A 26,294-nucleotide genomic window follows, 5' to 3' on the forward strand; every position below is an offset into this window, starting at 1 on the left:
AACTCTGATAGTGTCATCGTCTTCAGAAAACATTTTTCTATCACATGACACGGTTTATATTAACATAAGCTTTTTTAATTCCATGACATAACTAACACAGAATGTAATGTAATTAGACAAGTTGACACTATTGTTTTAGATTTTGCCAAAGCCTTCGACAAAGTCCCGCACAAAAGACTGACATTAAAATTGAAATACTACGGTATTTCAGGACCTATTCTTCATTGGATCACTGCATTTCTTACTAACAGGACTCAACGTGTTATTCTTGACGGATCTTCATCTGACACTGTCCCTGTTTCTCCAGGTGTCCCACAAGGCACCGTTCTAGGCCCCGTTCTTTTCCTCCTGTACATTAACTATCTTCTACTCTCAACGTCTAACTCTTCTACTTGACTGTTTGCCGACGATAGTTTGCTGTTTAAAGCAGTAAAGACTACTGACGACTGCAGACTGCTACAAAAAGACTTGGACGCCCTCCAACGATGGGAGCGCACCTGGAAGATGCATTTCCGACTAGACAAATGTAAACTATTAACATTCACCAGAGCTCACAACCCCATCCATCACATTTACAATCTCCATAATTCAGATCTTGAATCAGTGCACACACACATGTATCTTAATATCCATCTCTCAACTAACTTGAAATACAACACTCACATAGACCACATCAGTGCCACTGCCAAGATAACTCTGGTGTTCATGAGGAGGAATCTACATAACTGCACACATGACATTAAAGACAGCGTATGACAGACTTGTGAGACAAACACTTGAATACTGCTCCACGGTGTGGGATCCTTACACACACATAAACATTGACAGGTTAGAACAAATCAACACCAAGGCGGCTGGGTTCATTACAAACAATTAGACTCGAATACCTGGCATCACGACACGGATCAAACAACAGATAAACATGGAACCTCTTGACATACGCTGACAAGCACACAGACTTACACTTATGTACAAGATCACAAACACTCACATTGACATTGACCGACAAACATACTATCATGATTTCCTAATTCCAAGAATAGCCCGTAGAAAATACCGTGGAAGTCCCCGCCATTTTATTTAGAGAGCGGGAAATAAGTCCCTAGAAGGCGGGAAATTTCTACCTACTCAGACCCAGATCCAGGCCAGGCGGAAGCAGGGGCTTATTCGAATCATATTCGTTTATTGCTGCCGAAGCTGAACTATGTGTGGGATGCATGACCCACTATTACTTAGTGCAGGGTGTTTGGTTATTCATAAATAATACCCCATAGCCGTTAGGGCGTTAGTATAAGTGTTACACAGAACGAGAGATGTCAGTTGTGGCGAGTGCTGGCATCTTGACCGCGGGCCGGGGCGCTGGAGTAACCGCAGGTCGGCGGCCGCTCCTTCTACTCCTCTGAGTGACCCAGCCACGCACGGACGCGCCTCTACCTCCACTCCCGACCACGTGTGTTCATCGTGGTGGCCTTCCTACCATCTGCAGGCATCCACAAGTCAGGCGACTGTGTGCTTCAGGTCAAGGGAAGCCCTGGGAGGCTACGAGAAGGCAGCGTGTCGCTGAGAGGTTACAAGAGGACTGAAGGAGGACCAACGTGGGCGCGTACCACGTGGCAAATCAGGGTGCGGCTTCTGCTTCGCCCATCTACAGCTAAGTACACTTCTTGCCTAGGATGTTTTAATATAGTTAGCTAGGTAGCTGTGTGCCTGGAATTAATTAATTATTCCTTATTTTTCCAGCGAGTTTACCTTGTTGCTTTAAATAAACTTAAGAGCAGGTTCGTCTGGTCTTTGCTTACCCTATGTAGTGTGACTGGTCAAAAATAAGAGACTGTTGAGAATTTTACGAGATCTTCAGAAGTCCAGACTTTTCAAGAACCCCACACATACTTCCACAACGCAAACAGTCAACGTACTCGTAACACCCACATCCATAAATACCAAACATATCACACTAACACTGACGCATACAAGCACTCATACTTCCCACGCACCATACGTGACTGGAACAGCCTCCCTCAACTGATTTTTTGACTGCAGTACAATAGACTCATTCAGAAAACAAGTACACACTCACTTGTCACCACAACACACCAACACTAACAATTACACTTGATTCACTTCCCTCCCTGCACACTCGGCTCCCCCATCCCCCCAACAGCTAACACAAATATGCGTGTTATGCACTTGATAGGTGCCCCGCGAATTAATAATCCAGATCCAGATTTTCATTTTCATCATCACTTTCATCTTCCAGCGGTATGAACTCTGTATTTTCACACTCTACTTCACAACTGGAGCAACTGCATAAATCTGTGTACCTCAAGTCTGCTTTTGGACAAGAATAACGGCTAGTAGAACAGCCAGACTTTGTACAGCCGCACTGGACCAAGTGAATCACTGCATGTGGTGCTGGAAGTCGTTTGGTCATAATTGGTTCCCATTGTTTACCTTCAAACTTCCACCCATAACCCTCAGGTGATGGCAGTTAAGGATTGGTAATTTGGTTTTGGTTCCATACCAATAATTGATAATGAGTGAGCAATATGGCTTCCAGGAGTGCTTCAGAGGTCGGTGGGAGATTTTTCTGACTCAGCCTGCTTCTTCTTAAAAAAAAAAAAAACATCTCAGGTCTTTCAGTCTGGAAATATGAGGGAGGTATATATATTTGACAATCATTTTTCCCTATGGAGGAGTTCATTTCATCTGTTGGTATGCCACAAGTGCCTAGACTTGCTTGCTAGACATCTGCTTCCCGAAAAGCTTTCCAACACATAAGCTTTCCTTTGCCAGCAAAACTGCCTGTGTTATCTGCACCGCTAAGTGCATGAAATGCTGGAAGAGCAGCAGTTCTTTTTGGACCAAGGGCCTCAACAAAAGTGTAGTGGGGCGACTATGCCTGATGAACGAGCCTCTTATAACCCACTTAGCCAGTGGGGTACCTCTTTGGCCGACTCGGTAAGGAGTGGCTTTCCCGTCACGCTGGTCGCGGGTTCAATCCCAGGCAGCCGGGGAATACCCTCTCCTTGTTGTGATTAATTTCTCGTGTGTTTCGATACACGCAGAGGACGTGTGGGGCTGAGAGAGTAATAGAAAAAAGATAATAGAAAATCTCGTCATTAAACTGGTGGCATAGCGGTGGGCATCCTATCCTGCGGTTCTGTTGAGTTTCCCCGAAGGAGTAACAGGTAGGATGGCCCATGCTCTCCGAGGATAATAGAAAATGGGAGAGTTGGAGGTATGTCTCTACGGGGACATTGTGGAATAGTGAACCGGTAGTGGTCACTGTCTAAGTTCTCAACACACAGAAATTAATCTACATAGAGGGGAAAGTCGTGTAGTGCGGCGACTATGCCTGATAAACGAGCCTCCCATAACTCACTTAGCCAGTGGGGTACCTCTTTGGCCGACTCGGTAAGGAGTGGCTCTCCCGTCACGCTGGTTGCGGGTTCAATACCAGGCAGCCGGGGAATACCCTCTCTTTATTGTGATTAATTTCTCGTGTGTTTCGACACACGCAGAGGACGTGTGGGACTGAGAGTAACAGAAAAAAGAGAATAGAAAATCTCGTCATTAAAAAAGGTCTCAGAGTGATTACTCTATGACGTTGTCCCATTTCTGTTACAAATGAAGTGTCCTGACTCAGATCTGAATACCTCCTGATCATCAGCTGAGTGGAGGATTATGAAGAATACATGTGAAAAATAAACGTACAAAAATTAAACGTGAAAAATAAATATGAATAATAACTGTGAAGAATAAATATGATGAAAAAATGCGGACTGTCTCGCTGCAATACACAGATCAAATCTGCTGATAACCTAATATTTCCTAGGCATAATAGGTGAAATAATGGTGCCAATCAAGTATTAAAGTTCTATTATTTAGCAGATGTCAGCAAGACAAACTCTTCACCTATGTTAATTGCATTTGTTCATTATTCACACTTATTTAGCAGATTTCATATTTATTATTTACATAATAGAGATGATTCTGTTGTATGTATGTCCTATGCATACATATTAGGCTATTCATAATAATACGAAAGTTTGATCAAGAAGGCATACTAGGTGAATAATGGTGACAAATATTAAAGTTCTCCCTTCTCCTTTGTTGTGTATTTTTGCAACAATAAACCATCAATCAATCAAATGAAATTCTCAGCAGTACGTTTACTGGTCACCAGGTTAAGTGAGTTCATGTCATTCAAATTCTTCTAAAAAAAATTATCATATTACCATTGAAGCCCTACAACGTATAATATTTTTTACATACATTTAAAGAAATAATATAACCACTTGAGAGCAAGAATTTGTACCATATACTAAATAATGTAATTGGTTAGCTCCAATGGGGAGCCCCCGCGGCTACCAGAGCTCCGTTACCAAAGGTTTCAATCTCTGGTACTGATGCAAACAAACAAAGCCGCGAAAGACGACTGTGAAAGCGGATTTCTTGTTGGTAGCGGCGATGGCCGCTCATTGGTAACGATCAAAACAAACGAAAGTGACTGTGAAAGCGGGCCATAATAGTCACCAAACGCTTTTCTATTGTCAGGCGCTTGGAGGGAGAATACAAGGAGAGGGCATGACGTCACAGAAGTGAAGCCAGCTTGACTCTGCCCCCTCCCCGCCTCGGCCCTCAATTCCACCCAAAACATTGCCCGACTGGCTGAACGCGCGACACACACACACCTCAACATTTTGTCTCCATGCCGGCTTCCTCTGCCTTTAGTCGCACCCACAGAGGCAGGAATGGCAGCATAACATTTCTTCGGTAAGCTACAATGATTTTTGTGGCGAAACAATGCATAAGATGCGAGAAAACAGGGCCAGAAAAAGAGCGACACAAAAGCATGCGAACGATTGCCTAGTAGTAATTTCAAGGAAATCATCTGCAATTCATTTTCCATGGCTTTTAAACACAAATATATCAAATTGCTGAAATGTAGAGGCATTTGGGTTCTATCAGAAATGCAATGAGCACAAATTTATTTTCCAAAACGTGAGAAATAAGTGCAATTGGTAGGACCAAGCCGCCTTCAACCACATCCTCTCTCTCTCTCTCTCTCTCTCTCTCTCTCTCTCTCTCTCTCTCTCTCTCTCTCTCTCTCTCTCTAACATTATTTCATTCTTTCTTACATTCTTTCTCTCACATTCTCTTATTCTTATTCTTTCATTTTCATTCTCTCTTCAAGTTTCATTCTCATTCTGTCTCATTCTCGTTCTCATTACCCCTCTCATTCTCATTCACTCATTCTCATCATCATTTTCATTCGCCCTCATCTCATTCCCCCTTGTTCTCATTCTCTCACTCATTCTCATTTTTATTTTCTCTTATTCTCATTCTCTCATTCTTTTTCTCTCATTCCTATTCTCTCATTCTCATTCCCTCTCTCTCTCTCTCTCTCTCTCTCTCTCTCTCTCTCTCTCTCTCTCTCTCTCTCTCTCTCATTTTTATTCTCTAATTCTCATTATCTCTCATTCTCATTCTCTCGATCTCATTCTCACTCATTATAATTCTCATTACCTCTCTCTCATTCTCATTCCCCCTCATTTTCATTCTCTCATGCTCATTCTTTCTCTCCCTCATTCTAATTATCTCTCTCATTCTCATCAATATTATCTCATTCTCATTATCTCTCATTCTTATTTTTATTCTCTCATTCTCATTCTCTCTCATTAAATTTTCATTCTCTCATTCTCATTCTCATTCTCTCTCCTTCTCATTCTCTGTCTCTCATTAAATTTTCATTCTCTCATTCTCATTATCATTCTCTCTCCTTCTCGTTCTTTGTCTCTCATTCTCATTCTCTCTTATTCTTATTCTCTCATTCTCTCTTATTCTTATTCTCTTATTCGCATTCTGTCTCATTATCATTCGCTTTACCTCTCTCTCATTCGATATCTCTCTCATTCTCAGTCTTATTCTCATTATCATTATTCCTCATTTTCATTCTCTCATTATCATTCGCTCATTCCCATTCTCTCTCTCTCTCTCTCTCTCTCTCTCTCTCTCTCTCTCTCTCTCTCTCTCTCTCTCTCTCTCTCTCTCTCTCTTACAGGAGTTATCTTCTATTATTTATTCCACTTTTGTAAGTTTTTTTTTTTTATCTCTGGTGATCAAGCCATCTCCACCACTCCACAACCATTTCTCCCTGAAACCATGTACCCAACCTCTCTCAGTAATTGGTGCCTGACCTGTATGTTACATTTTATCCATTTACGGGTTAATATACCTCTAACAATAATATGCATGATTGTGTAACACGGTTGGTTGACGTCGATTCATATATAGACTATTATTTGCATATGGGTAAGTTTTTATCCTTCCTGCCCCAATACATCCTTCTGTTTACTCGTAGTAAGTTTTCAGCAAATCTGAGACTCTCAACATAAAAGGCTGTACATGCTTCTACATTAAAAGTAAGACCATGGTCAATATATAATGAACATTATACAGAGGAAGTGTGAGGGATCAAAGGTGGGTGTGGAACATTTATTCTCAGCTTCTACGGAATAAAGACAAGGAAATGCTGGTGTTTTTCTATTAAAACCTGTATATACAGCCTTAGTGCATATACTGCAGCAGTTGAATAACTAAAAACATATGATATCTGGAAGAAATAAGGCAGACAAGCTCATATACGCCGACGATCTGGGAGCGAAAAATGCAATATTTGGGGTGGAATTGCTGGCTCCGCCTACCGGCTAAGCTCCGCCCCCCTACCCCCCTTGCTTCACCTCACAGTGAAGAGCGACCCGCTGAGGGCCACTCCATGTATTATTCCTCCAAGGTCAGGCGGGACATGGTTTACATACTACCAACAACTCTACACAGAAGCAGCAATAATAACCGCGTTCGATTCGTTCAAGCGACTGATGGAAACAAACTTGGTGAAGCTTCATACTAATCAGTGTTACCATGTCCAGAGAGCACCACACCTCCTCGCGAGTAGCTGAGGTGTTTCTGTTACATGTGTCCGCCACTGTACGTACATACGTAGCTGTAATATTCTCTCTCTCTCTCTCTCTCTCTCTCTCTCTCTCTCTCTCTCTCTCTCTCTCTCTCTCTCTCTCTCTCTCTTACACACACAAACAAACAAACATACAAACAAATAGCACACACAACCCCCGCCCCTCACACACACACACACACGCACTTTAAAAACACATACTCATACATGCAGACACTCACCGAACATAGAGAGAGAGAGAGAGAGAGAGAGAGAGAGAGAGAAGGTCAGTGAGTCAATGTCTGTGTGTGTGTGTGCGCGCAATACGAGAGTCGCATAATCAAACGACCGGTGGGGCCAACCAGATACCCAGATACGTGAGGCCTCGTGGGGTGTTACTGCCTATCGGAAATCGTTTGACAGAGGGAGACGAGGTGCTCTGTCACACCATTAGGACCTTAAAGCTGAATACGTACAATGGTCTGGTCAGCTGCAAGGAACCCAACCAACCCTTGCAAGCTTCATGCTTTGGGTATCCTTTGCTTCATATCTTGAAAAATCGTATAACAAGTATGGTATCCGTGTATAGCTAAAATAGGAAAAGTTCACTACCTTGTTTTGAGTTAGTTTCCTCTTTGATTTTCTATTTACTTAATCCATTGCGATACGTCTCGGATTTATAAGGGAAAATCATGCTTAGTGGCAATGCTTGAATATGCATATGTAACTCGTAACGAAGTCGCTAATTTAAAGTAATTTAGACATTCTGCTGATTAAGGTTGTCACGTTTGTGGTGGGTGTCGTGGAAAGGTGAGGGTATGGTGTAGGTGTTGTAGAGGGGTGAATGTTGTGTGTATGTGGGTGTTTAAATGGTGAGGGAATGATGTGTAGGTATGGGAGCGTAGTGTGGAGGTGAGCGTGGAACGTGAGATAAATAAACTCGTACGCGTAGTTGGAATGAAGGCGGGCTATGGGTTAATGTGGTGTATGGGTATAGTTGGAGAAATGAAAAGTGGTGTGTGGGTGTGGTAGTGAGACTAGTTTGTGTTGCAGTCGTAGGGGAATGAGTGCGATGTGCGTGTATGGTGAGATGATGAATGGTGTGTTGGTGTGGTGAGGAGTCGAGTGTGGTGAATGGGTGTGGTGAGGAGGCGAGTGTGGCGTGTGTGTGTGGTGGGAAGATGAATGTGGTGTGTGGGTGTGGTGAGGAGTCGAGTGTGGCGTGTGTGTGTGTTGGGAAGATGAATGTGGTGTGTGGGTGTGGTGAGGAGGCTAGTGTTGTGTGTGGGTGTGGTGGGGAGATGAATGTGGTGTGTGGGTGTGGTGAGGAGGCGAGTGTTGTGGCGTGTGTGTGGTGGGGGAGATGAATGTGGTGTGTGGGTGTGGTGAGGAGGCGAGTGTGGTGTGTGGGTGTGGTTGGGATGTGAGTATGATGTGTTGGTGTGGTGTGTGGATGTGGGAAGGAAGTGAGTGTTGTGTGTGGGTGTGGTGGGGAGGTGTGTGTTGCGTGGGTGTTGTGGGGAGGTGATTGTAGTGAGTGGGTGTGGTGGGGAGGTGTGATGCAGAGAGAAGTGTGATGTTAGGTGTTGAGGTGTGACTAGTGATGCTTTGGTTAGGAGGTAACGTTGGTGTAGCAAGGTAGTGGGGATGGTGTGTGTGTGTGTGTGTGTGTGTGTGTGTGTGTGTGTGTGTTATTGGAATATCAAGTTGGTGCATGGTAGGAAGATGAGCATTTTTTTTGTTTTTTTTGTGTGTGTGATTGTATGTGCTTGCTTGTCCGCGTGTGTGGGCGTATTTTTGTATATATGTATGTGCGTATGCGTATGCCAAAGAGTGTGCGTGCGTGTTCGCGCGCGCAAGCCCGCTTGTGTGTGTGTGTGTGTGTGTGTGTGTGTGTGTGTGTGTGTGTGTAACATATATCGTAGTAAATTTAACAAACATGCAACTTTAGTAATTAGTATTTATCTGTTGTTGGGGAGGCGTCCCACCCACCGTGACAAACAAGCTGGCAATTTTTCAGTCATCGCCGAGTGGCCTTAAACTACCCACATGCTGTCCGGAAGACCATCAGTCAACCCGGACTTTAGATTCTCTCAAAAGGAGGATCAAAGATGAGCCCCTGGGGGCAGCATGAGCCAAGAAAGATTTCGCTGGTTTAAACACTTGCCTGCACCACAACGGGGTGGGGCCGACCACCAAGCCCTACCAAAAGAATTTCCAACCGGTGCATAGGCCAAAATGTAAAAAAAAAAAAAAAAAACATTAATAAAGTTCAAGGTGAAATTTCAAAATGTTCCTGAACCAAAACAAAAAATATAGGCTCATATTATCATACTGGTGTATCCAGCAAAATTTAGCGGCTAGGACATTTGACGAAGTCCCTACACGATGCATTAATTAAAGGCCCAGCTAATGGTAATCACTCACTAGAGATGAGCACCGGAACTTCTGGCACCTAGCCAAAAATATTTCCTCCAATTTCTCTTCTTCATCTTTCCCTTCTCTCCATAACCCTAACGGCAGCACCGCCATCTCATATATCTCTTAGGCTGAACTCTTCTCTCAAACTTTCTGTGAAAACTCCACTCTGGACGATTCTGGGCATATTCATCCCTCCCTGACTCTGTTATGCCTGCTATTAAGATTCTTGAGAATGATGTTTTCTATGCCCTCTCTGGCCTCAACTCTCAAAAGGCTTATGGACTTAATGGAGTTCCTCCTATTGTCCTCAAAAACTGTGCATTGGAATTACAATCACGCAATAGCACAATAAAAAGACATTTTTTCGTCAGTGGCTTGCCTGAACGCGCTGTGAAAGAAGGCGAGAATGTACATCCAGAGTGCACATACGGCCCCAACTTTACTCACCCCTGAACTGGCGGGTATTTTTCTTTTTTTAGCTTCAAGTGACGTCATCCCGCTACTCCGACCCAAAAACCGCCTCCTGCGCGTACCGGTCTCACTTTTGAAGCAGAGTGCCTTGACTTGGTATATACAGACTTAGGCTACAAGTTGACAATGTTCAGCCATCGCCGAGTGGCCCAAGACTACCCACATCTTATCCTGAAGACCACCTATTAACCTGGACTCTAGATTATCTCTAAAAGAGGATCTAAGATTAGCTCAAGGGGGTGGGGGGGTGGGGGGGCAGGACACAATGAGCCAGGCAAGATGGTACCAATATAAACATTTGCCTGCCCGCATAACGGCTGGGGCCAACCACCAGGTTCAGATAATATACTGGCTCTAATCACCGGCGACCAAAATTCAAACGGACTGCGCATGCAGTGACGTCACTAGGTGCCAGCGAGGGTCCAAGGGGTCGAAGGGTGTGTTGCCCGGCCAGTCTGTGCTGTAATGCATATCCTTGTGAAAAACGTATTTTTTCCTGTGATGAATAAAGGTTTTTCCAACATTAATATCTTATAAACATTATCAAATTAGACATAAAAAAGAGGAAATAAATAAGATATAGTATAAGGAGAGGGAGAAATATACACATAAAAATCATATAAATACATTGACAATCGTAACAGAGTAGACTCCTATAATTTTGATTTGTCACCATTTCTAAACGTCTCTTTTTGGCATTCATAACGGTATCGTTACAATTACTATATTCAACAAGCCGATCCTCCACCCCGATACTAGGCAACAGTCACCTGGTATCTGGCAACTACGAGTGAGGGGGGCTACTACAACCCTGTTATAGTCTACTCTGTTACGACTGTCAATGTATTCATATATTTTTTTTTTGTGAATATTTCTCCCTCTCCTTATGCTATATCTTATTTATTTCCTTTTTTTTATGTTTAATTTGATGATGTTTTTAATATATTAATGTTGGAAATCCATTATTTATCACAGAAAAAAAAAAATTCACAAAGATATGCATTAAAGCACAGACTGGCCTGGCAACACACCCTTGGACCCTCGCTGGCCCCTAATGACGTCACTGTATGCGCAGTCCGTTTGAATTTTGGTAGCCCCTTGATCAGACTCGGTATTCTCTGGACCCTGCTCTGATCCATAAAGTTACTCATTCTTCGTAGCAGGTTTTATTTCCCACATCCATTTAATTTGACGTTCAGTCTTCATTAATTTGGACTGCGTAGCATTTTTCTGCATCATAAGTTTCACCATGGAATGTGTGGTAGTCCTTAATAGTGGTACTTTACTCTGGAGTAATTACGTGTGTGTGTGTGTGTGTGTGTGTGTGTGTGTGTGTGTGTGTGTGTGTGTGTGTGTGTGTGTGTGTGTGAGTGTGTGTGTGTGTGTGTGTGTGTGTGTGTGTGTGTGAGTGAGTGAGTGAGTGTGTGTGTGTGTGTGTGTGTGTGTGTGTGTGTGTGTGTGTGTGTGTGTGCGCTCATGCATGAGTGTGTGTGTGTGTGTTTGTGTGTGTGTGTGTGTGCGGGCGTCTCCTAAAATCTAACACTCTCCTCCACACACACACACACCACACACCCACACACACAGTTGAGGCACACAAAGCCTGTCAATCCATCACGAGCGCCTTGAGGCACCCGCTGTGCCACAACACGCTAATAACAAGCAGCACTACGCCGAGCCTCCAATTTGCCGCACTCTGACCAACCGTTCGCGGCAAATTAAGCCAACCCGAAGCTGCCCCGCCACATTCCCATCCCCCGCGCTGCTCCTCCACCACTACACTTAATTAACTCATATAATTGCTTCTACCTACATACTTCAACAAAGCTAAATGTGTTTCCTTGAAGGCCATTGTCTTCTCAAAGACTTTTTGGTGTGGAACGTTTATTAGTTTGTAAAGATTTTCCTTGAAATAACATGTATATTTTGCGCCGAAGCGTATTAATCATAACTGCTAAAACTTTATATGTATACATAGTAGCAAAGGGCTACTTGAATTGTATATATTGTTTCAGGTAATACATATTGGTTATACATGTAATCATGATGGCAAACTAGTTACCATGATCGGTGCCAAGGCATTCGATTCCGGTGCTGGGTAACATTCAACTTTCATTAATAATAATAATAATAATAATAATAGTAATAATAGTAATAATAGTAATAATAACAATAATATAATAACAATAATTTTAATGACTATGTAAAAGATAAATTATATATGAATAACATTTAAATACATAAATATATATACGCATGCTACTAAATCATATTAAAAATGGCAAGGTTATACACAAATAAATTGTGTTAGTATTCCTTGTGGGCATGGGCGGCTCCGCGGTGCAGTGGTTAGCGTCCCTGACTACGAATCTGTGGGTCTAGGTTCGAATCCCGGCCTGGGCAGTCGGGGTGCAGCCCATCCTACTGTTCTTCTTTCTTTACGGAGTTTTCCATTAAAGGGTACATAGGGAAACCCGGAGAAGGTAAACTGTTGTAGCGCGGATTTTACACAGACCCTGCGTTGTTAACAAATTCTCTCCCACTACAGGAACAAAAGGCAAACGGGATGGAGATGAGCACCGACGCCACGCGCAGCTTTAACGTCCGAACTTTACCTTATGTATTAAAAAATACTGAAATTGGAAGTTAATAAACTAAAATTAGGAGCTATAAAGTAAAGTGAAAGCATTTACCCTAGTTGCTCGTTGACTCGGTGCTCATCTCCTTTTCACTGGCCCTTGAGCCTGTGATGGTTAGGAACCAATTTCACCGGGACACAGGGCAAGTATGAAATCTGGGTTACCACAGTTTACTTTCCAGGTTTCCCTAAAAAAAGCTAACTATTTAATAAATAGTTAGCTTTATTATGTGAGATCATGTGGTAGGGGGAGGCCTACCTGGATGAGTAACGCTGAACACTCAACCACCCCTAACTTTTTCCTTTTTACCCTTTACCTGAATAATTCTTCCCTATTTGACTTACCAAACCCTGAGAGCGGATTGGCACACCCTTAACCTTACCCTTCCCACATGTTTGCCGTGTGTGGCGTCTTGTAAGACTATGAGACTAGAGGCCAAGCGGCCACCACTATCTCAGGTGGTGGATACATATACTCTCCTGCTAGCCCCTGGGGCTGTTGGGCTTGTAGACCCAACGTCCAACCTTCCCTTGTATGGCTCCGTGGCGGGTGGGTTCGTAGAAGAGTGAACATTTATCAAGTATCATCCAGTACTATAACAGGTCTGGTTGGGGAGGAAAGCACCACTGTCCCACTAAACACACCCACACCATTTTCTGGGGACCGCCAGGATGGTGCAGATAAAGCCTGGTCGTTCGTGAGTCGGAATTGGCAGAGCTACCAAACTGTCAGCTTGGGGTCTCAACGAGCCTGTGAACTAGTGCCAAAATGTAGCGAGACGAAGAACATGGATAATGTGGTGGTATATCTAATAATCTGCAGGGTTTGTAAGTGCAACTGTTTGGCCTGGGGTATACCTCCGGCGAGTCTGACGCTACATTAGTCACTCAAAGTATCATCGACTACCCCATCTGTCAGCTGAACTAAGGGTGTTGAGAGTGGTCCTAGTGGGGCTCTCTAAGACGAGGAGACCTGGTAATGGAGAAATCAGTACTAGGGGTTACACCTACTACTGGTCAGGCCAGAAGGATGGTGCTCGTCTCAGGGGAGTACCTATAGCCATTTTTAGGCGACTGTAGTCCTCCGATGTTACTCCTGTTAATGAGGGTATAATAATGGTGATGTTGAAGCACCCCTTGGGCTTCATATATATTATTCCATTATAAGCCACTATCAGTGAGACCCGCGGTGGCTCAAAGCCTCCCAGCAGTTCTAGTATTATTATTATTATTATTATTTTTTTAGGTGCTGCCTCTAGCGCCAGTACGCTTTCTTGAGGGGTCTCCTGGGCGACTCCAGCCCATTAGTGGCGCAGGCGAATCTTTATTTATAGTGGCTGCCGTGATGGATGTCTTCACATTTCACACTAAGCTTGAGGACAGTTGCATTTATATAAAAAACAGCACCATCAACTAATTTGCTCATTTTGAAAGCAACATTTGTGTTCCATTTCCAAGTGAAGCAAACTAGCATCATAAACACATCAGCGTCATCACTCACTACCAAGATAGACTTCTTTCCCATGTTGATCAAAAGTTGCACATAACTTAAAATGCTAACCTCTGCTTTTTCATGCTCAAACATATTTGCATCTTTTCCAATCATACATACATTCTAAGGTTGTGGACTATTACATAATTGTTCAATCAGCTTTTTCTTCTTATTTTCATTCTTCAGGATGATATCCTTAGATGGCAACTTAGTATCTGGTGATAATTTGTTATCAGGATACACCATGCCTCCAGATCTTTTAGCTCTTTCATGTGTTTTCAAGGATCCAGCAATATATCTGTCAATTGCAACATACACCTTATGATTTCTGGTTATCAACCCTGAGCAGTTTGTGCAGAAGGATTCAACAGTTCCAGGTTTTGACCACTGAACATGATACAGTAGCATGCCACCATGCATTATTTCTGCATCAATATTTCCTGTCTCGCATGGTAAACCAATACCTTTCACCAGTGTTGCCTTATTGCCCTTTCCCATGTGCTCAAATTCATCAAACAGAGATGATGGTACTGGAGAAAGTTCTTACTGAAACAGTTCTTGTGGTTCTATTCCCCTCTTGCCAGATATAACCATCATTCTCCCAAACACCTTTTGAAAATCAAACACCTCTTGATCACGAACTGTCACACATTTTTGAGAAGCTTCCATTGGTACTACTTTCTTGTGCAGTGGATTATAAATGTTTTCTGGAAGACCTGATACAAAGTCTTCCACCATCTCTACTCCAATTGTCAGTGAGTCATGAACATTCACCTCATTCCCAGCAATGGATCCATTCATTATGTTAACTAACTTATGAAATCCGCCACTAAGTGGGTTGATATGTTTGGCCAATTCTTCTCTTATCTTCTGTCTATCCTCGGGGTCTAACTGGATTCTGTTTTTGCTCTCTTCTTTGTGTCTATTTTGCTCCCGCAGTGGAACCTGATAATCAAACATTTTCTCATCAGCTATGATAAGCTGTGTACAAACATGGTGAGATAATATCCACCCAGCAACATTATCCTCTGCAACACTAATCCCGACAAGGCCACCTCTTGACTTCCCATACCGAAAATATGTATGCTCCCCAAACTGGTCACTTGACACAGCATTCCAGGCTCCTTCTTTGTGTCTACATACATGGTTACCTAACAAAAAGGGCAACTCTACCTCTATCAATTTCTTTTGTCAGATACCATGATATGTATCTTGCATAATTCCAGTGGCCTGCCATCATGAGATACACATCCATGAGTTCAAGGCAATGGCGATGTAAAAGCCAGTCTCCTTCCCTTTCTGCTCTAACAAACAAATGGGCAATAGCAACAGGCAGACTGAAACAATCCACCCAGAGGCGACCTGTTGGCAGTTCCCTTGCTTTCTCTAAATATTTCTCAAGTTCGTCTAAGGTAGATTTCCCCTCCGTAATGGTGTATTCTAATACAACAGTGGCCACCATTATGTATCCTCTTATAGCTTTAGGCCATGCTTTGCCATTCAGCATATTACCTACCCCATTAAAGGCAGCATGCAAAAGTTCCTCCAGACCACTTCCTTCCATCAGTGCTCCAATGCATCCTAAGAAAGACATCAAAATAAGCATTCCACCTGGTCTGGGCACAAGGCGCTTCTGAGTGGATCTGACCACTGGATCATGCTTACAACCTTGAAAAGCTGTATGTCTGCGACAATATACACATACTCTTGGCCATTCTGATTTGTGAATTTCTCATTAACAGTCAAAGCTGTCAGAACAGTATCTGGATCTGCAGGATAAGCATCAATTAAGGTACCAAACACATACTTTGTTGGTCTTCCAAACTTACCATTCTCTATGGCTTTGGCTGTGTTAAATCCTGACCATTCACATTTGTTTTCTCCCTCCTCAGATACAATACCGACAAGCTAATTCACATCATCTTACATAGCAGCTGTTAGAGACTCTAATGTCTTACTGATCCTGCTAAATGACTCCACCTGATTAATCTCAACTGAAGGTGGCAAAGGCTTCTTTGGACCCGGATAAGATTCCATCTTTACAGCAGAAAGGTCACTCAATTTCAGGTCCTTCATCTCAGCTTTAGATAGCCGTGGTATTTTCAAAGATTGTTTCTCAACTTCATCCTCAGTGCAAGCTACTTGTGTTTCATGCTGCATAAACTCAACAGCCAGTGCATGTGTTTTTTTTCTTTCCATTTGGGTATGAGGACACCTCTCCTCCCGAATTTGACCTTGCTTTTGGCCACCTCTTCTTGTTATTTTATGGGAGCAGCGATTAGCGGGCTTTTTTTTATTATAGTTCTTTTTCTGTGCATTTGAGCTGCCTACTTTGTTGTATAAAAAAAAAAAAAAAGACATTTAAGTCATAGTTATCAAACCAAGCACTTATTGTTCCACCATTTGGCTTTAATCCCCTTGCACTCCAGTCTTGCTCACCAATGTGCTTTGCCACAGATGCCTTGAAACGCAGAATCTCTTCATACATACATTGTCAACGTGAATCGGTGGGACTTGAACCCAGGTCCCCGGGTTCACCACTCCCGCACGCTGACAGCTCGACATCCGTCTCCTAGTCGTCATCGCCGCCGTCGTCGTCGTTGTTGTCGTTGTCATCGTAGTGGTATTATTATTATTATTATTATTATTATTATTATTATTATTATTATTATTAGTAGTAGTAGTAGTAGTAGTAGTAATAGCAGCAGCAGCAGCAATATAAGTAGTAAGGGATGAGGAAGTGGCAGAGGGATCATCGTTTAGGAAAGGTTCTATAGAGACCAAGGTTCAAGTCCAGTTCGCCGCGACAAGCTGATGATTTTTATTCCTCGTCGTTCGGCCGAAGACCACCCTAATCCTGTTCCGATGACATAACCACCTATCAACTCGGACTCTTGTTAACAAGACTCTCAAGAGGATCAAGTGGAGCTCTGGTGGGCAGCACGAAGAAAACAAGATTGGCACTCCTTTAAATTGTTTGTCCGTGCCACAACTAGGCTGGGGCTCACCAACAAGCCTATCAAGGAAATTGGCGAACGTAAGAAAATGTATTATCATTATTATTATTATTATTATTATTTTTATTTTTATTTTTATTATTATTATTAGTAGTAGTAGTAGTATTGCAATTATCATTATTATTATTATTATTATTATTATTATTATTATTATTATTAGTAGTAGTAGTAGTAGTAGTAGTAGTGGTAGAAGCAATAGTAGCAGCAGCAGTAGTAGTAGTAGTAGTAGTAGTAGTAGCAGTAGTAGAAGTAGACTTAATAATGTTAGTAGTAGTAGCATCTTTAATAGGAGAGGTAGTTGTAATAGTAGCAGTGGTATTATTATTATTATTATTATTATTATTATTATTAGTAGTAGTAGTAGTAGTAGTAGTAGTAGTAGTAGTAGTAGTAGTGGAAGAAGCAGTAGTAGTAGTAGTAGTAACGATAGTATTTGAATCACTCATAGCACGTGTATTGTCACAAACTTTATGGAAGCGATGCCACCGTTCGCTGTACAGCAGTCATCTGCATATCATCCGTAATGAAAGAAAGTTTTCAATATACCCCACGGCGCGGTCGGTTCAATAAGTCTTAGTATCGGAAGCTGTACGAAACCCTCGCACGTATATATTTTTCCAAGAGCTGCCGCGGGCCTTGGGAAGGCATGATGAAAAGAGATTCGGTATCGAGCTAAATCCGAGGTCAAGGTTGAAAGAATTCCTGAGTTTGAATCCTTCGGCCACCATTTCTATTTTTATTTAGTGAGTAGTTTGTGGGTCAATCAAGGGATAACCTACTTCGGACATAATATTATGTCGACGTTGGTTTGGTTGTTGTAATAATAATTAGTTTGTTTGGCTTGTGTTTCATACTTTTCTTATTGCTACGCATTTTTTCTTAATTAATAAACACCACGACCCATTTTGAAGACCCTTGACACCACTGGAAGTTGAGCGTCTTGTCGTGTGGTATTTTCCGATTTGCTTGTAGAATATGATTGTTTATCGGAAACCGTAATATATGTGCGATCCGTAATAAAAAAATGTTTGTCTCTCAGAGTACATGTTCTGCCTGGCATAATGATAAGTTAAGGGCGAGGTCCATGCCGGGAGATGTTTTCTCACACAGGGGAGGGAGGGACTGATTGAAGTGTGATACATCGAAGGAAGGAGCGGATATTGCCTGGCACAGAAGAGGTATGGAGAGGATGTTAGCCACTGATTTGGCCGTGATGCAGAGTACCCCCTACAAGAGCTTGATGTAACGTTATGGGGCTTCCTCGAAAAATATACTATTTGCTTTTCGTCTTCATTGTTGCAGTATGCCACTGTCGCAATCAGAATTCATGCAACACATAACAAGCCATCACTTAAACTCACTGAATATTATAATGCCTTGCTGAAAACATCTTGTTTTATTAAAACCGTAAGCTGCGAGACCGTTTTCAAGAAAAAAGTCCCGCACTGCGGCATATATTAGCCTCAGAACGTCCATTTCAAATCGGTACTCTACCCATCTCAACGGATTGGTTTCATGAATGTGCAGATGACAATTTTTTTTTTCAATAAAACCGTGAATGTAATCGGTTATTTTAGTTATCAGATTAAGATGATAGCTAGACATGACAAGTATCTCTACCCGTTCACATTGTGCCGACTCTGGGCCACGACTACCCACGACTCTAGAGTACACGAGGTCTTGGGTGTTGATGTGAAAGTGTCGGGCATGTCTTGAAAGAGGTTTTGAGACTGTTGCAGAATGCTGCGCTGACGTCGTGACAGGAGTCTGGAGTCGTGAGGGTTAGCACGACACGCTGGCAACTATAGTCTGTTCAGAGCAAGAAGGCGGTTCAGGGTGGAGCTGGTATCGTCGTTTACCTCTACCCATGCTGTCAAATCAGCTTTTGTACATGCGTCTCTCTCTTATTTCCCATCCATGTGCGATATTTTATATATTCTGTATATAGTAAAGGAAGGTACATAGTACAATGAGTGTCGATGTTTAGGATTATAACAAGGATTTGTATAAATTCTATGACATGTGGCAGCGATTTTTTCCCATGTTGCCACGTTGTGGTGTTGGCAGTGGTGGTGGTGGTGGTGGTGGTCGGTGTGTCCCCCTTGGTCCCTCCCCCGGGTAGAGAGGGAGAGAGAGGGAGAGAGAGAGAGATAAACAGGTGGGTTGTGGGTGGATAGGCCGGGAGAGAGTGCTAAGCTGATAACTGGCGGTCGAACTGGCAGCGCTGCACTCATGGGAATTCTGGAATCTGCCACGCCTTGAACCGCCTTCATGCTCCGAACAGACTATAGTTGGCCGAATGTCCCAGACAGTCGGCAAGACACCAAGACCCCAATAAAACCTCCCCCCCTTCTTGGAGCGTGGGAACCAACTTGTCAAATGGAAAAGTCGCTGGGTTGTCGTGGCCCAGATTCGGCACAGTGTGAACGGGGCTTAAGAGATTAGCAAGACAATTAGATCTTGGATGTCCTGCCGCTCGGCCATGTGTTCTGGGATTCTTTGAAGGGGTGTAGTTGTATGTTTGTGTGTGTGTGTGTGTGTGTGTGTGTGTGTGTGTGTGTGTGTGTGTGTGTGTGTGTCAGATGTCTGTTTCTCTCTCTCTCTCTCTCTCTCTCTCTCTCTCTCTCTCTCTCTCTATATATTTTTTTTTTTTTTTTATATATACACACACACACACACACACACACACACACACACACACACACTTCTGTCCTTCCTTCACCATTTCCTCAACTCCCTCCCCCCTTCCCTCCTTCCCTCCCTTCCGCCTCTAAAGGGATTTAAAATTCCCACTCCTTCTCTACAGCCCGCCACCACCTCTCATTGTTCATCACCGCTTTGTCGTTTCTTACATCTTTTTACTTTCATATTCCAATCCCTAACCCTAATTCTCTCTCTCTCTCTCTCTCTCTCTCTCTCTCTCTCTCTCTATATATATATATATATATATATATATATATATATATATATATATATATATACGTAAAGTTGTATAAAGTACATTGAAAAGAAGAGAGAGAGAGAGAGAGAGAGAGAGAGAGAGAGAGAGAGAGAGAGAGAGAGAGAGAGAGAGAGAGAGAGGAGTAGGACAAGCATTAGGGGGATTAGAGGAGAAAAAGGGGGAAGAGGAAAAGGAGGGGGAGGAGGAGAAGTAGGTGGAGGCCTGACTGACCTGCTGTCTCACCTGCCCTCGGCATAGGTCTGGTTAAGTTCCCAGGTGTCTCCTTAATAATAACTTCGTCAAAAATTGCCAAAACACCTTGACCGATTTGGGGTGTGTCGCAGCAGCAGCACAGCCCCGCGACAGACAAACTTGGGGGTTCAGCACACCACGGGTTAAGGAAACTACAACACTTCGGGCAATCAACACTAAGTTGTATCTAGAAGTCAAATATAAAGTTAGGTTTTAAGCAATGCAAGAAAAATGGAAAATTGATAAGTTATTTTAATTCCCTTCCGCTCCAGGTGTCCTCTTGGAAGGACGCGCGTAAAATTTGGCAAAAATCCGGGTGTCCTCTCAAAAGGCATGTGCGTATTTTTATAATTATACCATTTGAAATGCGCGCGCGGGCTTAGTTTGGTATAAGCCCACGCCCAGCATCCCGTAGGGTCCCTTGGTAGAGAGAGTCCCGACATAGGCGGCCCTGTATATAAGGCTGCTGGGCGCCATTATTTGGCCCTTCGAGCACCGCGCCGACTTTGAACTGAGGTATTAAAAACATAATTTTACCAATTTTGGGAGCGGATTCGGCTGCTTTTTAATGTAGCAATACCATGTTGCCTGGACTTCGGCTGCCACAGAAGGGCCACAAAGTTTATAAATTAACTGCAAGGCCGCTGACAAGACAGAGGTATGCTTACAGTCAGTCGTCTTGGGAGGAAACCATCTGTTATGACAGCTGCAAGACACACACACTGCCATTGTGTGTCTTGCTGTCACAACCCCCCCCCTATTGTACTGTCTATGGAAATCATTGTAAGAGAGGCACAGCTACAAGGACTGAAACAATCGTTCACCTCAGGTCCAGACATCGAAGCCTACGAGGGAAGTTGTATCCCTTATGGCCAAAATAATTGGATGTGATCTCTCCCACAGGGTTCTAGCTGTTATAACAGACTCACAATGGATATTTTACAGTCTCATTAAGGCCACAGTCTAATAGACTGGACGTGTTACAAGAGTTTAGATGGACAGAAGTTAGCTTTTGGTGAGCCATACCTGTCTTGGCAAAACTTCAGAATCACACCCAACTCACTCTAAAAGTTATTACATTATTTTTTTTATATTGTATTTGCTAATCATCACTCTGGTAACCGTTTCCATTATTATTACTCGTATCTGAGATTTTAAAATGCGGGGAAATATTACTATTTCAGCGGTGATAGGTTAAATTACTATTTGCTTATGTGAAGGGTCTTCAGCGAGAAACTCCTCTAGGTAGGACCTTATAAGTCCATCTTTATTTAATAGCCTAATGTAAAAGGTTGCACAGTCTTCATTTTTCATGTGTTCCTACAGTATTCTCTAAACCTATTTCGACCCTCAAACATAATGAAACACGTTTACATGGCCTTAGTATTTTACTGTATTATTTTTCATCAACAATAAGTGTTTAAGTGAAACTGAATTAAATTAAATGTTAGTTCAATAACAATCATTGATAATTAATTTATCTTCACAATACCTTGGAATCGCACAGAAAATTTATTGCAGCAACTACATCCTAGTGTGTGTGTGTGTGTGTGTGTGTGTGTTAACACAAGAAAGAGAGCAGCACGGCGAATAATGGAATCAGTGCCCCCTCCACCCCCGCATAAGTAGGCTACTTAACACTAATTTTCTCTCCATATGCTAAAGTTTACTGCAAGCAGGTGACGGAAAGAAAGCAAAATGCCTTTGCATTGATGGAGCTTGGGTAGTGTGTCGGCCACGTGGCCCATGACAAATATATCAAGGCTCATGACGTTCAGGAGGCAGCGTCCCTCCCTGCAGGCAAGCGTCAGGCGATGAAGGGATATGTTGGTAAAATAAAGACTTCCCTAACTGCTGCCGATAATGTTTTACAGCGATAAGTGTTGTTAAATCCATCCATCACAGCAGCAACACTAAAAGAGAAGCACCCAGACCTGTGTGAAGTGTCTCGGTACCCTCTGAGCGCTGCCGCCTCTCAAGGTCGTCAGCAGCCCGCCGTGACCCACATATATTACAGGCTACGTGGGTTACTGAGTGCCTATACTGAGACAGTGCCTGATCGTAAGGCTAATAATAATCTCCTGTCACCTTCTTACGGCACATCACAACGGCTAGTGACCAAATTATGTTAAAGTAAAAGGGCGTAATGGTGGGTTGGCGGCACCTGTTGGTCTAGCCAAAAACTGTCTCTTATTTACTTTTTCAGAGCTCGTTGGCTGCTGGGTCCCAGCTGGTTGTTAGGGGAAGGTGTACAGGTCTGACACAATTGTGCTCAGTTTCTGTGGACTGTGAAACAAATACAAAAGAGAGCGTGTGCTAGCGTTTGAAAAGCGCGGCGAAAACAGGGCCAATAATGGCGTCCAAATCTTGGGTTGTCGGGACTCTCTCTATCAAGGGACTCTAGCATCCCGGAGCATGTGTTGGCATCACCAGTCACTGGCAGTCAGTTGACCACCTCAAGAAAGCCCTTCACTCGGACCCCATCTAGATGCTCCCAGACTCATCTCGACCTTTTGTCCTTCAAACAGATGCCTCAAATCGTGGCCTCGGAGCGGTCCTTCTTCAGTACTCCGATGATATCCCTCATCCGGTTGCCTACGCTAGCCGCAAGCTCTTGGACCGAGAGCAACGCTACGCCACCATAGAGAAGGAGTGCTTAGCTGTTGTGTTTGGGATTGAACGATTCGACTTCTACTTGCGCAGAAAAGAGTTCATCCTGGAGGTAGACCATAAATCACTGACATATCTTGTTCACTTTAAAGGTACTAACGATCGATTGTTAAGATGGGCTCTCCGTTTGCAGACCTATGATCCAGGTTTGTACATATCCCGGGTGTCGATAATGTTGGAGCCGATCTTTTGAGCAGATGTTAACTCGGGTTGGTGCTGCCACTCATTCATTGATGAGTAGTTTAACTTTTGGGTGATTTACTTTCGGTACTCCCGTTGGGATCTCTTCTTCAGCCTTCAGTTTCTTCTCGATGCCCGTATCAAGACTTGTTGGGGGAGGTGTGTGAAGGCTTAAGTAATTTTATTGTATTTGCAAGTCGTAATTTTCCTTCTTTATTTCTTGCACTGACTTTTCCTTTCGTAACTACCTTTGATTCTTCCCTGCTTCACTGTTTCATTTACTTAATTGCCACGCTCTCTGGTAGCTTTCTCATTCGTTCCTCACTCGTTGCTTCACTCCTTCCTTACTTTCGTATATTCTGTCGCTTCGTTTTGAGTTTCAGAAGCTCTGCTTTCAGCTTCATTACCACTTCGCCGAGTTTACGTACGGAGAAGCTGACGGTGGACCAGCAGACCTTCCCGGGCTTTTCCACCTCTCTCCCGCCTACTACCTCAGCCAGTCGCCCGTCTCCTGCCCTTACTACCGGTGGCTCCTAGGACCTTGAGTCAGTTCTCGGACAACCCGGATGAATCTACCGCGTTCGTCCACCTAGAAGACCCTGGGCCAGCTCTCCTGCAACCACCACGTAACTTCCCGTGTCTACTCTGGGTTGTGAAGTTCTTGCCGGCTGTCATACTACCTCCACTCCCTCACCGATGGTGCCCAGTTCCAGCCGGCAACTCTACTACGTCTTCCTCACCGTCTACATTGAGGTTAAGTTGCTCTACATAATTGCCGTGTCTACTCTGGGCTGTGAAGTTCTTGCCGGCTGTCATACTAACTCCACTACCTCACCGACGGAGCCGAGTTCCAGCCGACAACTCTACTACTTCACCGCCGCCCACCTCGAGGTTGAGCTGCTCAAGGGTGTACATCTTCATTACTGTGGTTTCTCTTGTGAGTATACGTATTTGAAAACCCAGTCAGGTGTTTGTAATCCTCTTTTGGTTCATGTGGATGGAGTATTCCAGAGTTTGTTAAGGGGTCTGGCTATTTGAGCTGCTAACATCTGTAGCCTAGAGCCCCATTTCCTCACAGACAGCTGTAGTTGCGACGCCATGACAGCATACCCATACAATTTTCTCTCTCTCTCTCTCTCTCTCTCTCTCTCTCTCTCTCTCTCTCTCTCTCTCTCTCTCTCTCTCTCTCTCTCACTATTTGTTCTCCCTTGCTGTCTCCCTGCTCTGTCAGATCACACTCAGCCACGTAATTAATGTCCATTCTGAACTCCATTACCCGAGAAGAATCTGTCGTGGCCTTGGGCATAGAATCTGAAGAAGAATATGCGAGGAGGTAACATAAGACAGAAGAGTATGTGTAGAACGAGACATTTCAACCAATCTATCACCTACACACAAGATATAGATAGATAGACAGATGTTTGAAATAGATATTTGAAAGCTGTTATGTAATTCTTTATCAAAATTGATATCAAAGCCGCCAAAAAATATATAAACGTAAATGTGGCTGTTTTCTGTTCATTTCTTTGAAATATACACTTGCAATTTCTTGATGGGCTTTTTTTCTTAAAAACGAAAGTGTGGCGCTAAACCTCCGGGATCCAAACTTCCTAACTTTTCCTGCACCTGCCCAGCATTCTCGGATTTTTCTTCATGGTCAGCCTGAACCTTTCCACCTGTTGTATCTTCATGGCTTCCTCCAAAATTGTAATTTTCTAACCCCACATCTTTCTTAGACTCCTCCATAAGTAAATTACGAAACACTGGTGCAAGTTTCAGCTTTTATTTCTGATTAATAATACTTCGAGAGTTTACTCATTGACCTCAGTTTATTATATGAAAATGTATGGTATTATAAATGTATACCAGAAAGATCAAATTACATAACATTGCCCTGTGAAATACCACTGTTTAGCAGTGACCTTCTATTAAAGCCGAAACAGATTAGTCTGAAGAGAAAATCAATATATCCGCATGAGGGATTGTTTGGGAAATAATGGTTTGTGACGCTCACTAATAACTTTTTGAATGTCTAAAGCAGTGGTAGTCAACCGGGGTGCATGAGTTTTTTCAAAGGGTACATGGAAATAATGGGGTACATAGAGGGGTGCATGACATGGCCAGTGTACATGAGAGTGCACAGTACGAAAAAAAGTTTCGGGAAGAAAATTGTGTCAAGTAAATTAATTTAAATTGAGATTTAAAGTATTACAGATTTATGTATTGTATTAGTATATTAAACTCCTAACCTATAAAAGAAATGTAATATCGCCTATTTTTGGGGGTAGCCTAACTCCGAGACGCAGTTTCGCGGGGTCCCCGTGGCCGAGTGGTCAGGTTGATGGCCTGGCGTGTCAGGGATGCCTGGAGCGCCTAGGTTCGATCCCGGCCGCTGCCCACTTGGAGTGGGGAGGATGGGTTTTCCTCAGTTACCCCTAACCCCGTTGTCCTGCCTTGAATGATCGCCTAAAGCCGTGTCTGGTCGTTTTCGACCTCTCTACTTCTGTCTGGTGCTCACTTTTAGGAATTCTTAGGAATTCCAGGTTATGAAGAACTTGCACGAATGGCCATGACTTATCTAGTGCGAATGCCAACAACCTATCTGGCAGAAAGAGGCTTCTCTAATCTGGTGGATAAAAAAAAAAAAAAAGCTAAACCAGCTACAAGATGTGTATTCTCTGATGAGGGGGGCACTAGAAAGTGAAATAAAACCTCGCTTTGAAAAGATTGTTTCAACAATGCAGCAGCAAACCAGTCACTGAATGTAAAACCTTTTCATTAGCTATGCTGCTATTTTATAAAGTGTATATATACAATGTGATATTCCATTTGCATTTTTTTTTTTCAAGCCGTTTAGAAATGATATGTACATCTAAAAGTAGAAATGCAATATGTATTAACTATCTTATTTTATTACATATCTACCACCTATATCACAATTATGTAGGACGGAGTAGCTATTTTTTTATGTCTAAAATAGATGCCTAATACTTAAAACGTGATTTTCGAGGCTAGGGGTACATGGATTTCTCAAAGCTCCCGGAAGGGTGCATGAACTTAGCAAAGGTTGAAGAACACTGGTCTAAGGCATCAGTTATGATTTCACAGACACCTAAGAGAGAAACCACTATTTTTTTTAGGTGAAAATATCACAAATTTAAGCCCCTTGCGGAATGTGTACTGACGAATCAGAAAGCAGGTTGAAAGTTGAGGGATGGTATTGAACTTTCCTTTGAGGAATTGTAAAAAAATGTTGAGAA

Source organism: Eriocheir sinensis, chromosome 3 (genome assembly GCF_024679095.1).
Source record: "Eriocheir sinensis breed Jianghai 21 chromosome 3, ASM2467909v1, whole genome shotgun sequence".
NCBI lineage: Eukaryota > Metazoa > Arthropoda > Malacostraca > Decapoda > Varunidae > Eriocheir > Eriocheir sinensis.